The sequence below is a fragment of the Rhamphochromis sp. 'chilingali' genome, assembly GCF_963969265.1.
Source record: "Rhamphochromis sp. 'chilingali' genome assembly, chromosome: 9".
NCBI classification, from domain to species: domain Eukaryota; kingdom Metazoa; phylum Chordata; class Actinopteri; order Cichliformes; family Cichlidae; genus Rhamphochromis; species Rhamphochromis sp. 'chilingali'.
The window spans coordinates 25981935-25996312 of NC_137936.1; the positions used below are offsets into that span (position 1 = coordinate 25981935).

General features: G+C 40.4%; 1 pseudogene across 1 annotated transcript; it reads right to left on the reverse strand.

Moving 5' to 3' along the window:
- Positions 1 to 87: 87 nt before the first annotated feature.
- On the reverse strand, positions 88 to 9895 carry LOC308402254 (secretory carrier-associated membrane protein 3-like; annotated as a pseudogene). Its single transcript, XR_013974827.1, has 7 exons — positions 9787 to 9895; positions 3986 to 4080; positions 2574 to 2588; positions 1576 to 1591; positions 1273 to 1438; positions 1035 to 1136; positions 88 to 451 (listed from the first exon to the last, which is right to left on the reverse strand). The product of XR_013974827.1 is annotated as a secretory carrier-associated membrane protein 3-like (transcript).
- Between the last annotated feature and the right edge of the window lie 4483 nt (positions 9896 to 14378).

The window sequence follows — 14378 nt, forward strand, 5'->3', positions numbered from 1 at the left end:
ACATGTATGCCTGAATAAAAACAAACAGATGAAATGTTAGAACTCTTTTATTTTTGGAGCAGGCTTCAGGATCTTTATTACCTCCTGAATTTCCTCCTGAATTTAAATATTTTTAATGTTAGATTTAATTCAAAGTCAGCTGTTTAAATAAGAACAGCACATATTACATGAGGGGATATGACAGGTGAAATATTCAGTTTAAAATATACTGACAGCTCTCCAAGTAAGACTCTAAACTGAAATAAAACAGTTCAGTTATGAAGAGCTTAACTTTAATCTCAGCCAAACACTAAGATAAACCAAACATGAACATTTCTAAGTTATCTAAGTGACATCAACCTGAGTTGAACACGACATGACGGTTTCTGCAGTAAAAAGAGTGGCATTGATCATCATGATCGCACCGGCAATGCAACTGAAGCTCAGAGCTGAAAGGCTCACAATCCAACCACTGAAGGACAGAGAGAAACACACAAAGATCAAACATACAAGAACACATACTGTGAAAATAGAGGTTTAAAATAGTATCCTCATTTGTCCCTAAAATTGAATAGGTATTGATAAAACAATATGTAAAGCAGGTATTAAATATGCACTTATTATCATCACCAAATTAAAGACTTTTGAAGAAAATGAGCCTTTTTTCAACTCATTCGATTCATTTTTATGGCTTACAACAACTATACATGCATGATACAGAGAACAAGCAATGCACCTAGAATGAACAAAGTGCATGGGCAAGAACAACAAATGTAGGAATCACATTGCTCAAAAGATTCAGAAAGAATTTTGTATTAGTTCATTAGCCAATATGATTGGACTACCTTTCTCTATAGTTAAAAATAAGATCCAAGTCTTAATACTTCCAAATGAGCAGGATTTCTAGTATTGTTTAGACTTTAACTGAGCCATATACTTTTGGGTTTTAATGCAATAGTTGCTTTTCTATCAGTTTGACCTACTGACTGCCAGCAACCACTCGCCAGCTAGATTTTAGCTGGGATAACAAAGAGATGTTTGTTTAGGTACCTTACCTGAACCCCCAACCAGGGATGCCGATGGTCATGATGACAAAGACAACCACTTGGGCAAAGAAAATGAAGAAGAAGGCAAAGAAGTTGAAGGAGCTGTCATTCCTAGAAGAGGGAACAATATAATTACTGAGCTGTCTGCACAGTAACTAACAACTCAGACAATTTTTTGTGAGTGTACTGAGCAAAAACCAAAAAGGAAAACAACTCTGAACTTCTTCACCAAGAAGGAGGTACACACCTGAAGGCTTTGTACACAGGTCGATACCAGCAGATAAAGGAGCAGGGAGTGAAAAGTACGACCCACAGGGCGGCGAGGCACAGACCAGAGCGAGCATCACTGGACGAGGTGATGCAGAACAGGGCCAGGGAAGAGGTCAGGTTGAAGAACACCTTGCCTGTGCAGACTTGACATAGATAAACAACAAAGAGACTATGAATAAAAAGGAAAAGAACTGCAGCCTGACTTTAGGGATCAAAACCAAACAATCCTTCTCCCTTTTGACTCTGGCTGATGCAATATGATGCCATTTTTCACAGGTACTGTTGTCGTCTGCTGCCTGGTCAAGATTTCAGAGTGTGACAGGCTGTTATTAAAAAAGCTCCACACTGTTTTTAAATCTCTTGTTCTTTGCATTTTCACACAGAAACTGCATAATGTAATCTTAATAACACTTTCACGGTTTTCCAGGTGTCCTCAAAATCTGATAATTCTGCAAAAATCTAAATTATAATTATTAATGACACAAGCAGTTACAGGCTGTTTTTACTGGATACACCCTGTGACAGCTCAGTCAGCTGAATTGCATCAGCTCTTAAGAAAAGATGCAATTTGATGCCATCTGTCCATCTGTATGGACAGATGGCAGGAATATGCCAAATATGGTACTTTTGGTGCTGTCCTTTGGCATCTGATACCAGGCAGTATATCCTGCAGGTCTTAAAGCAAACAGTCCCCTCTAAAATCCCCTCTCTGAAACTTCACAAAATGCAGTTAGAAGTTCAATATTTATGCCCTCCATCATGTTTTCCAAAGCCATTCAGTGGTCCAAATTGGAATTTTTGCAAGGCCAATTCTGGCCTCCAGGCCTTATGTTTGACATCTCTGCTTTATCCATTTAAAACTGTAAAAGAACAAAACTAGAACTTGTTTCTGTTTTGTTTCCCTTCTATTTAGCAACATTTACTTTCTCTCTCACTTTCAAAATCCGTGTCAAGTGTCAGTATCAAGGAAATATTAAAGGCTCCTCTTACACTTTTTTCCTGGCCTAATCTAAGAGACAAGGTGTGGAGAAATTCTACAATTTCTCTTTGAAGGACTCAAGGAGAACTTCTGCAAGCTTAACCAGCTGGATTGGTTGTTTTGCAGATGCCCCATGTCAGTGTCCCCAAGTCTTTGATCTAACAGTGAAGCGCGAGTCTTTGTACAAACATTCAAGCTCTTGTGCCAGACAATGTAGGAGAAGTTACGCATGCACGAATCAGTTTACTGTCTCCAACTAGGAAGTCTTAAGTCTTGGAGGGGGGGGAGGGGGGGGGGGCAGTTATTCTCCCAGGCTGAAGAAGAATAAAGTCAAAAAACACTTTGGTGTCACTGGGATGTCATCAGTTCATTTCCTATTCGTTTAACAGGTGTTACAATGTATGAACACATCTGTTAGAGCCAATCTATAGAGAAATATTTTTGATACTGTTTCAGTTATTATGTTACATGTCGTGTAAGAAAACACAGCCATAAGTAAATTTAAGAATTTCAATGGATGATTATATTTCTCCCACTGAAAACCCTATGTCCAGAGGAACAAAATCAACTTTTGGGGATATTAGAACATTTCTTTGACAAAAAAAAAAGCAATCAGTGACAAGAAGTACTCTTTCTTCTGAAGAGTAGTGTAAGCTCCAGCATTGCAATGTCCTTTTTTAAACCATGACACCAGCACAATGTCACCCCTCAGGGCGTCTTTTTTCAATGCGCAGAGGGAACTTCAGCTACTATCAGCTGCCTTAGGTGCTCCTTAGGTGCTTTTATGAAGCAGATTAGGTTAGCTGGTGTTATCGCCAGGTACTTTATATAGAGTAACCAGTTATCCACCCTTCTTCATGTCATAATGAATCCAGCATCATGCACTCTGCTCCGTTGCACATATAAGTCTGGAAATGTGTTATATCCATGTTGTTATTATCTATTTATAAACTCTGTTGAGTACACAAAGCAATGAAAAAAAACTGGAGCCCAATTCTTTGTATCTGTGCATATACTTGATCAATAAAGCTGATTCTAAAAAAAAAAAGAATGTGGCTGGCTTCTTTTACTTGTGAAGCTGTGGGTGCTCAAAAATTGCAATAATCACGTACACAGTAAGAAATAAAAAATAATGTTGGACAACGGTCTTTTAAATCTGAAGGTTTCAAATTCTCTGACTTCTACACTTAACTCCCGTTGCTCCTGCTACGAGGTTGTGTGTCACAAGCTTCCGCTCTATACTCTCCAGCCCCTGGGGTTTCTTTGCCAGCTCCTCCTGCTTCCTCATCAGCTCTGCCTTAGCAGCATTCACTACAGGCTAGCACAGAGTGAATTAGGCATTAGAACTCTATGTCAAAGTTATTATGCATAATTACATATATAGGTCCCGAAGTTGCTCCAATGGTTGTGTTTAGGTATATTGCTGGTTCAAGTGAGTCATTCAGGCAGGTCTGCTTAAAATTGAGGTGGGATCCATAAAGCTGGTGGCATTAAAAAAAATCATACAAATGAAATCCTGTCCTGCTGATTATTTCTGGGATTTCTTTTTAAGCATTCAGCACCCAGATATACACAGCAGAATTTAGTGCAACGCTTCCTTTTAATAGCCATGAAAACACTCCTGCTTTTCTAGATCCAGCTTCCCCTGAACGTTCAGATGGTAAGCTGATATAAACCACAGTAAAGAGGGTCTTTACTGTATAGTGTTTACCTAGGAGTTGTAGGAGCCATATTTGTGAGACTCCGTAGGCGTTGTCATGCTCTTTGGGGTCTGCACAGGTGCAGATGGAGGAATGGTGGAGGAGGCTGTAGCATGGTTAAAAAACAAAACCCGACATCATACTTCAGTCTGACAAAAAATGTGGTCACCAAAAAATTATTCCAAAGAAATTCACTTGGATTTAGTTAGTGAATGAAAGAATTATGAATTAAAGAATTAATTGTTAATTAATTAAAAGTATTAATGTATAAGAGCATACATATACAAATCATACACATTTTAAAACAACACAAAAAAGTAAAATTACACATTTATGTCCACAAGTAATATCTTACTTTTTGTGAACTGATCTTTCTAGATCTTTTCTGAGTACAAAGCTGCAGGGAACAGCATTCAGACCTCTTTATTCTTCATTCTGAAAAGCCTTTTATCCCATATCTCACACACAGCTATATCCTGTGGAGCAATAACCTTCTCTACTCATGGTGGCTTCACTCATTTGACTTTTATGCCCCACTGGGTTAAGCCATTATCATTATCATCATCCTCCCCTTACTTTCAAAATTTACTTTATTTAGAGTCAGTTAGTCAAACCCTTATTTTGTTTTTAAATGTATTTATTTATTTATTTTTTGCAGCACATTATTTATTTTTTTCCTGTTATTTTAGGGAGAAAAAAGGTCAAAAGGTACCAGAACAGAACTTTGGGTGATTCATTTTAACAGACAAGACGTGTATAACTAAATAAACAAAAAAGGATGATATTAATATGATAATATAATAACTCTGGGTTTAAGTAAGGAGTAACATTTTAAAGTGATGTATTTCTAGACCCGGTTTGTAGAGTACGCTTGGGGAGTGTGATCGTGTGTACAGCGTCTCTTTATGTCTGTCTCCACGTTGGTTGAGTGTGGAGTAAGTGCATATGAGAGCATGAGGGTGGGAATGGATGTTTGTATCTGTGTGTGCCTGTATGTCTGTGTCTATATGTCAGGTTGGGTGTCAGGCGCCACCTCTCTGGGGACATCTCAGGCCCTCCAAGGTTTGGAGGCCTATCTCCCCCTACCACCACTTCCCCTGCCAGTGGCGGACTCCCTCAGACATTGGTGCGTTGGTGGTTCTTTGTGTCCGGGGATGGGCGTCCAGGTACACACCGGCTCACTCCTTGGCGGCCGCTTATCGGGGCCTGGAGCCTGGGGCTCGCTCGGGCCACTTCGGAGGTGGGGTGCCCCCGGCCTCTCGGCCTGGGGCTCGGTCACTCAGGCACGGCTGGCTGCCGGCGGAGCTCACGGGCGCGTCACTGCAACTCCCCCTGGCTTCTGCTCCGCGGCTGCTGAGTGAGCCCTCATCTGGGACTCTCCTCAGCTCTTTCTGGGACAGTGGCGCGGCTGCCCCTCTGTTGGTCTTCCTTGGTCTCTTGTGTTCTGGGGGCCTCTGGATGTCTGGAGTTTTGATCTCCTCCATACCTGCTTCATGCCCTGGAGGACAGGGCTGTGGCCCCCCCACACTCCCTCTAGCAGATCATTACATGAAGGAACCTTTTAAAAAACAAAAAACAAGCGCGTCCATGCTCACAGGTGTACACACGGGTGATCACACCCACAAACTACACCCTTTTTGGCTCCTACCTCAAAGCACACTGTGTTCTGTTGATCTTATGTGCTGCACAATAATGTTTAATATTTAGTATTTACTGTCATATTCCCATATATCATTGTGATGTTGTTTATTCTATTACTCTTGTTCTCTTCTGCTTGTTTTCTTTTTTCTTTCTCAGCAGGTGATCCAGGTGATTGATATATGCATTTTTTTTCTCTGCCCGTTCTGTTGGTTTTTGTCTTTTGCCCTTCTCCCCCGTCCCTCTTCTCAGCTGTTTCTCTTTCCCTCTTTCTTTCTCCCCTTCTTTCCCCCAGTCAAGTCTGTCCCGTATTCAGTAAGTGAAAATAAAATAAACAATAAAAGGTGAATCAAATGGACCATTACGGCAAGGCTGGGATGGTCAATTTGGTAAAGTAAATCCGTTGGGCATATTTGTTTGCCTTTAGACAACAATTCTGATGGCAAAAGAGCCAAACGGGACAGGCAAAAAAAAAAAAAAAAAGTGATGTATTCTCTTCATTTTGCCCATATTTCCTCAAACTTTAACCACCTGGAGTATCATGAAGAAGGCGATGTTTTACCTGTCTTCTATGCCTGGGATTTCTGGTTTAAGCCACTTCAGATCATAATTCTATAAATGCTATATTGACAGCAGTATATTTATAAACACAGTACAAGTATATAGGACAGTATGTTGGACCCCTGTAGTTCTAGGCATCCCCCCCACACACAAATCAATCAAACCATATCTGATGAAAAGAGCTTAAAATGTCTGCTGACTTTGCTTCACAATAGTTTTTAAATGGACTTCAAAAGATCCCAGCAGTGTATTCGTATGTGTGGATTTGTGACATTACTGTAAGCAGGAAGTGGCCCATCTGTGTGAGAAATGTAACACCAAAGTCATGGAAGCTTATGCAAAGTTATTTACCACCATTTAACAATATAGGCTTTATTGTAATGTAATTTATTTGTAAATGTTCCATAATTAGGAATCTTATTTTGACATTTTTCAGTGTACAGTTTAAAAAAATGAATATTACTGATTTAAGTGCTACAGAATCACCAGTTTATGTCTATATTAATGTTACAATTATGCTATTATACTCTATATTATATAATTGACTCATAAATGACTTGAGTCTAATATTTTAATTGCTAGAACAACTTGGTTGCTTGGGGGTTAAAAGCCTTTTTACCTTGTGAAGGTACCACATCTTTACTGTTGCAAAAGTCCCCCACAGATTTCAATTCAGGATTCTCTGAGTGCCATGCTTCTCTATTAGAAAGGACTCTGTTCTGCATTTTAGGAAAAACGGGATTACAGAATGGTGCAATTCACAAATATACTGTAAATATTGTTGTGAGAAGGTATGCAGCTTGTGAGCTCTGCTACAAATGCTACATTTTGCTGGTTAACAAAGATCCGTTAACCAGCAGAACCAGTCCTGGTCCTTCCTCTTAAAGGAGCCCTTTCCCCCCCACAGTTACCATATGCGTGCGCATAGAGAATTATACGATCACTTGGATTCTCTCTCTAATATTCTGGGGTCCTTAGTTTACAGTATAAAATCCCTTGGGATGACTGCTGTATACAGTTAAGGTCAGAAGTACACAGTCATCATGCGCATTAATTTCATGAAATTCAAAGGCTTTTAATTTTTTTAACTGTTCTTTTTCCAGGGTGGAATGACTGTACAGCATACATATTTAATCACTCTATAAAACAAGAATTGGGTGCGCTAGTTATTTTGGATTTTCTCTTATCCATACAGGGTAAAATACACTTAAAGGTGATCCTGAAGATTCAACAGTTTCTTTTAGCTTGACAGGGCCGAGACCTATCAACTTCTCATTATTGCACACTTTCTGTAAATCTAATAAACTTCATTTCACTTCAGAAATATCACTGTGTGTGTCTCCTATATGATATATTTAACTGAAATGTTTTATTATAACAACCAACGATTTATACAGGAAAATAATGACTATTAACAAGGTTGTCTAAACTTTTGCATCCCACTGTATATATAAAAATTCCCCGCTCGCCCCTGCGGGCGGTTTATCCTTCAAGCTCGGGTCCTCTACCAGAGGCCTGGGAGCTTGAGGGTCCTGCGCAGTATCTTAGCTGTTCCCAGGACTGCGCTCTTCTGGACAGAGATCTCTGTTGTTGTTCCTGGGATCCGCTGGAACCACTCGCCTAGTTTGGGAGTCCCCGCACCTAGTGCTCAGACTACCACTGGGACCACTGTTACCTTCACCTTCCACATTTTCTCGAGCTCTTCTTTGAGCCCTTGATATTTCTCGAGCTTCTCGTGTTCTTTCTTTCAGATGTTGCTGTCACTGGGAACCACTACATCTATCACTACGTCCGTCTTCTTCTGTTTGTCTACCACCACTATGTCCAGTTGGTTATCCATCACCATTTTGTCCATCTGTATCTGGAAGTCCCACAGGACCTTAGCTTGGTCATTCTCCACCACCCTAGACGGCATCTCCCATTTTGACCTCGGGACTTCCAGGCTGTATTCGACACAGATGTTTCTGTATACTATGCCAGCCACTTGGTTATGACGTTCCATGCATGGTTGGGTTCCATGTATCTTACTGATGTATTCGTGGATGTTTGTTGTCTCATCCTGGACCGTGGTGCTGACACTCACCAGTCCCCGGCCTCCTTCCTGCTGCTTAGCATACAACCTCAGGGTGCTGGACTTGGGGTGAAACCCTCCATGCATGGTAAGGAGCTTCCTTGTCTTGATGTCAGTGGCTTTTATCTCCTCCTTTGGCCAGCTTATTATCCCAGCAGGGTACCTGATCACGGGCAGGGCGTAGGTGTTGATAGCCCGGATCTTGTTCTTACCGTTCAGCTGACTCCTCAGGACTTGCCTGACCCTCTGCAGGTACTTGGTGGTTGCAGCTTTTCTAGTGACCTCTTCATGGATCCCATTTGCCTGTGGGATTCCCAGGTACTTGTAGCTGTCCTCTATGTCTGCAATGTTGCCTTCTGATAATTCAATCCCCTCAGTTCTGACTACTTTCCCTCTCTTTATTATCATCCAACTACATTTCTCCAGTCCGATTGGCATACTGATATCATTGTTGTATATCCTGGTGGTGTGGATCAGTGAATCATTTTCTCGTTCACTCTTGGCAGTAGGCATGAACCATGTCGGGGCCTGGTGCTGTCCAACTCTTCATACTGGTGACCCTTTCTTGGATGTCTGCCACTGTGATGGTTACTGGACCCTGTTCAGGGAGGTTGCTGTGGTCTGCCCTCAGATCCACTAGTCACTGAGCATTGCCGTTATGGGTTGCGTCCTTCTCCCATATGCTCTTCCAGTATTGTTCCATCTCCAGCCTTGGTGGTGCTGTTCCCATATTGTTCCCCTGCCACTGAGAGTACACCTTGGCTGGTTCTGTGGAGAACAGCTGCACATTTACGCCGACATCATCTTAGTGCAAAGACAAGTGGAAGCAGATAAAAACAACAAGCACGCATGCTACAAACTTTACCCGAGTCATTTAGACAGCCGTTAGGACATGATTCTCCTTATGGGGACCTGATCTGTTTAATATGCTGCTGAGAATATAGCCCAGAAGAAGCGTAGAGTATAACTTTTATTTTGGAAAGAGCCATTTCTCTGTAATTTTTCCAAAGATGAGTGATTTCTCAATTTGTTGTTTCAGCAACATTAAATTAAAAAACTGTACTTTTGAGTTATTTATAATTTTAATAAATGACAAATTAAAAAGGCATGAACATTTTTTTGTATCAAAAAAATATCGAACTGTGACACCAAATTATCGAACCGAACCGTGAATTTTGTGTATCGTTATAGATGTATAGTTTAGTTGAAGATCATAATTCTATAAAAGAGTGAAGTGAAAAGTGAAACAGAAAGCATGAGGACACCAAAATGACTCTGCAGCAACTTACAAAAAGAATTGGAATTAACACTTATTCACAAGAACAATTGTGCTTTACTAAAGATAATATCTCAGAGCTCAGGATTATCTGTGTGAGCATGCTTTCTTAAATATTTGAACCAACTCAACAACCAACTGGTTGCAAACCAGAAGCCAGATGCTTAGAAAATACACAGGAAGCATGAGAAACAGGCTCTCTGGGTCTCTGTGACCTGTGTAACAAAAGCAGCAATAAAAAACTGGTTAAACCAAATAATGCTCACGTCAGTTGTATTGTGAACCAGGTTGTAAAGGTCCAGTGTGGTATCCTATGTGTCTGTTGTGTTGAGTCACTGCAGGGTCAGACAGGACAAAGACAGAGTTATTCAGCATCCTTATTTATCAGTGGGCAAACACTGAGGAGGATCTGGCAGGCCCTAAAATAACTCACATGAGCAACAACACACCATCCATTACCCTGACGTTAGCTTCATGTCCAACATCTCTCACCTGAAAAGGGTAAAACTGAGAACTATAAATAAAAAATGTAAAAGCACAGTGGCTCTTAGAAAGGGAAACATGAAGAAAGTAGCTCTAAATTTAAGAATAAAATATTAGAAGATAAACATCTGGGAGGAAAATGATAAGGCAAGTAAACTTGTTATCAAGTAAATTTAAAATAATTTAACAAACTATAAAGATACGAACAGGGGAAATAAGACAACAATAGAGAAAAGTTGAGAAAAATATAATTCAGTGAGTAAACGAAAGCTTAAATAAAATAATTACTGTTTAGAGTGTAATGTTAACAACAACAACAACAACATAATTAGAAAGTTGTAATAAATGTCATTAAGCGTAACAGGAAAGTAAGAGAAAGGAAGGCAAAAGTGATTACACTTGAGACCTTTTAAGGAAAATGAAAAGTTTAAATTGAAAGAAAAAAAAAACTGGCTGTGAAAAGAAATAACAGAAGTAAAAGCTGCAGAATACATGGCTGGCCATCCTGCAGCCGCGAATCACTACAGTTGCCTAAGAAAAAAAAGCATTGTCAGATCTCATGAGAAAGAATTAATAAAGGGATCTTTGGTATCTGGAACACTTTCTTTGGTGCTGGTCAGAATGTGTGTAATCTTTTAGCTTGTCTTGATGTCAGTGGCTTCTAAGAAATAACATTTTGAAGAGTTTTAGAGGAGCTTGGCATAGGGTTAGGTCTTAACCCTTCAAACCCCAGGGTGTCAGGCTTGAAGCAGGAGTGTTTGTAAGTTTATAACACTCCCACAACATTAGAGGGACTTTGGCCACCTAATAGGTCATCCCAAATGAAAATTGTGAACAAACCCCAAATTAGAAAATGGGGCATAGACGGTCTTTCCTCTGTGTGGCAGGGTCCAGTTGTCTGTGGATTGACGCATTCAAATTGCCCAAAATGCATACTCTAGCAGGAACTGCTGGACTAAATGACTAACTCTATTCTAGTTATAGTGTGCAGAAGTAGAGTTTGAAGCACTGAGGAGGGGCATGCAGTCTGACTGGGCACTTGGCAATCAAGAGTTGGGTATGGGGCAAACTGAGAATTCTGTTGTTCCTTATTCTACTTGTTTTCCAATTTTGTTGTTGTCATTCAAAGTCTGTTGTTTTCTTTCAACTTCCGTTGTCTTTCATTCAAAGTCTGCTGTTTTCATTCAAAGTCTGCTGTTTTCATTCAAAGTCTGCTGTTTTCATTCAAAGTCTGCTGTTTTCATTCTAATTCTGTTCTTCTCATACTAATTCTGTTGTTCCTTATTCTACTTCTGTTGTTCCTTATTCTACTTCTGTTGTTTTCTTCCTAATTTTGTTTTCATTCAAATTCTGCTTTTTTTTTTTCTTCAAATTCCGTTGTTTTCATTCAAATTCTACCCGCCTACTACGCTTGCAAAGGTAAAATGATTGGCTAGAATTCAAAGTTTATTACATCTCAGGGAAAAAAGCACCGAAAGAAAGCACCGAAATGTGCGCTGCTTTTCGGTCTGGTTACTACCACATATCATACCGGTACCCATCCCTACTGAGGAGTGACAAAAATTTTCTCATGATAGTCTTTCTGGTTTAGCAATACTGTGTACCTGCCCTTGTCTGCTGGAAGGATGATAATGTTATTGTCTCCTCTCCATGCTGATGTTGGATGCTGGGGGCTTCGCATTGCTGAGACAGGCTGAAACCTTCGTCCGTAGTTTCTCTGCTTCCACGTCTGCAATATTGTTGTTTCGAATCGCTGTTTCTGTGGCTGTGATCAGCTCCACTAGCAGGATATGTCTGGGCATCACAGCAAAATTCAACCCTTTAGCAAGGATGTTTTTCTCTGCTTGGGTGAGCTGTCTGTCAGACAAATTCTTCACCCACTTGTCCACATTGTCGGTGTGGCATCCTCTCTCCATGGCCACTGATGACATTCTCCCTATTTTGCTTGCTGGTTTCCGACGAAGTCAAACTTCCTTTGTTACCTGGTCTTAGACTTCTCATGCTGTGCTAGATGAGCCTTCTCAAGGAATTCAAACACCTTTTTAAGAGTATTGTCATCTAGAAGCATTGTAAGTCTCTGTCGGATCTGCTCCTTTCGCCATCTTACAATGCTGTGATTGCAGCCAGTCCCCAACTCTCTGTAAATGGTACTCATGGCCATTGATCAGTAGTCTTTGATCAATGAGCTTTGATCAGTGGTTGTTGATCAATGGTCATGAGACTTTGCATATTAATAATCAAGGAACTGACCTCCCAGCCCATTGTTCCTTCAGTGGTGCTAGTTTCAGTCATTATGCAAATGTACTGTTTATAAGATTGGGGAAACCTGCAGTCAGCTGAGACTGAAGAAGTCACTTGGATGAGTGACAAAACATTTCTCCCACTGAAAACACCAGATGAACAGAATCAAACTTTACTTACCTGGTTGATTGAGCATGCATCAACACATCATTATCCAGCATTTTGCGCATAAATTGTTATTATTAGTTGTCACATCCTGTTTTTGAGAGTTAAAATACATAACATTCATATAAGAAATAAACTGTGTAAACTTGTGTAAACTGTATGTGGTGTTAAATAGGCCTATACTACTGTACTTTAATGTCACTCACAAGGGTGGTACTTCAAGAGCCATATATTTTATTTTATGAGGTGGTACTCATTGTGAAAAGTTTTAGAACCACTGGTCAAAAGAATTACAAGTATATAGTTTCCCTCTGTGTATGTGTGTGTTTGTGTATCAGAAAATAACCTACCAAAAAGCTGTGGTCAACACAAATGGTCATCCTGACACACGCACAGGCATCTTCACCTGCAGAGTACAGGGTACCGATTACTTCGACTTCCACACTGTGGAAACACGCTGAGGAACACAAGACAAAAATATGAGGCAGGGAACTGACTATGGTAAGCAGACAATCTGGCGAAGGTTCAATGTGAGCACTGGTCATAAATACTGCTGAAGTAATTGCCAACAGGTGAGGAGCGAGGAGGGCTCCACCCAGGGGAGGAGAGCCAATGCTGTGGAAAATTACTCAGACTCACCCAGATCATGACAAGAACATTGTGGAGGGCTGCACCAATAAGCCTATAGGACACAGGAGTCGATCTCCAGGCCTCGAGGGCCGGAGTCCTGCAGGTTTTAGATGTGTCCTTGATCCAACACAGCTGATTCAAATGGCTAAATGACCTCCTCAGCATGTCTTGAATTTCTCCAGAAGCCTGGTAATGAACTAATCATTTGATTCAGGTGTGTTGACCCAGGGTGAGATCTAAACCCTGCAGGACAACGGCCCTCGAGGCCTGGAGTGCGACACCCCTGCTATAGGAGATCAAATTAATAAACTGAATGTTACAGCCCTAGCAGGGCCTCCTGAAACTGTCCTTGTGTGGGTGTGGTGTTCTTTCTCCTCCTCTCTTGCACCACCCCTCTGTCTCTCTCTCACTCTTCTCTCTCCCCGGGACACAGCTGCTTTTTATTAGCCTTGTTTACCAAGGACCCAGTCAGCAATCACCTCTCCGAGGCTATATAAGCTGGGGATGACCTGCAAGGGAGGTGGTTTTTTATTTTATTTTTAATACCCCTCTGGTGCTACATGGTTTTTTTTTACTAGGTTTTAGAAAGGCTCCTTTGAGTAGTAAGTAGATGGGCTTATGGTCCCTGGAAGTGTTTCCCCATGGTGAGGAGTTAAGTAAGAAGTGTGGGAAGTGCCTCCCTTATTTGTTTGGTAGTTTTTCCTTTTGCTGTTGCAACTGCTTCCTTTGTTTCATTGGCATTATTGGTAAAACGGTGTTGCCGGCTCTTTAAGTTAAGGTTATTTGTAATAAAACTACATTGTTCGTAATAAAACTATATTTTTATAGAACACCTCTGTCTGTTTTTCTTTTCATTCCATTCCCGGACCCATTTGTTACTGGTCCCCACACTCACACCCGTAGACCACTTTGTGGAGATGTAACACTGAAATAGAAATCACAACACTGCTGAATTAAAGACTAAACTTTTAACATAACTGGCTTGTTTTTACATATCATACATGTTCTGAAAAATAGCTCAATATAACCAAGTCGGCTTAAATACACTTATTTAAATAGAGTAAGTGCATTGTTTCCTGCTTGTCTGGTGCCATTTCATAAAATGACCACATGGGGAGGCTGTAGACTTTTTCATTTTCATTTAAAGCCTTATGTTATGTGATTGGCTGAGAAATGGAAAAATGGTAAATGGCCTGTATTTGTATAGCGCTTTACTAGTCCCGATTATATAGAAAAAAAAGTACATAGAAAAATATATAGAAAAGGGAGTTTACATATATGGTGTTTGATTTGCACTTTTTGAATGTTATACAATTAGTTATACAATCGAGGTGTGTGT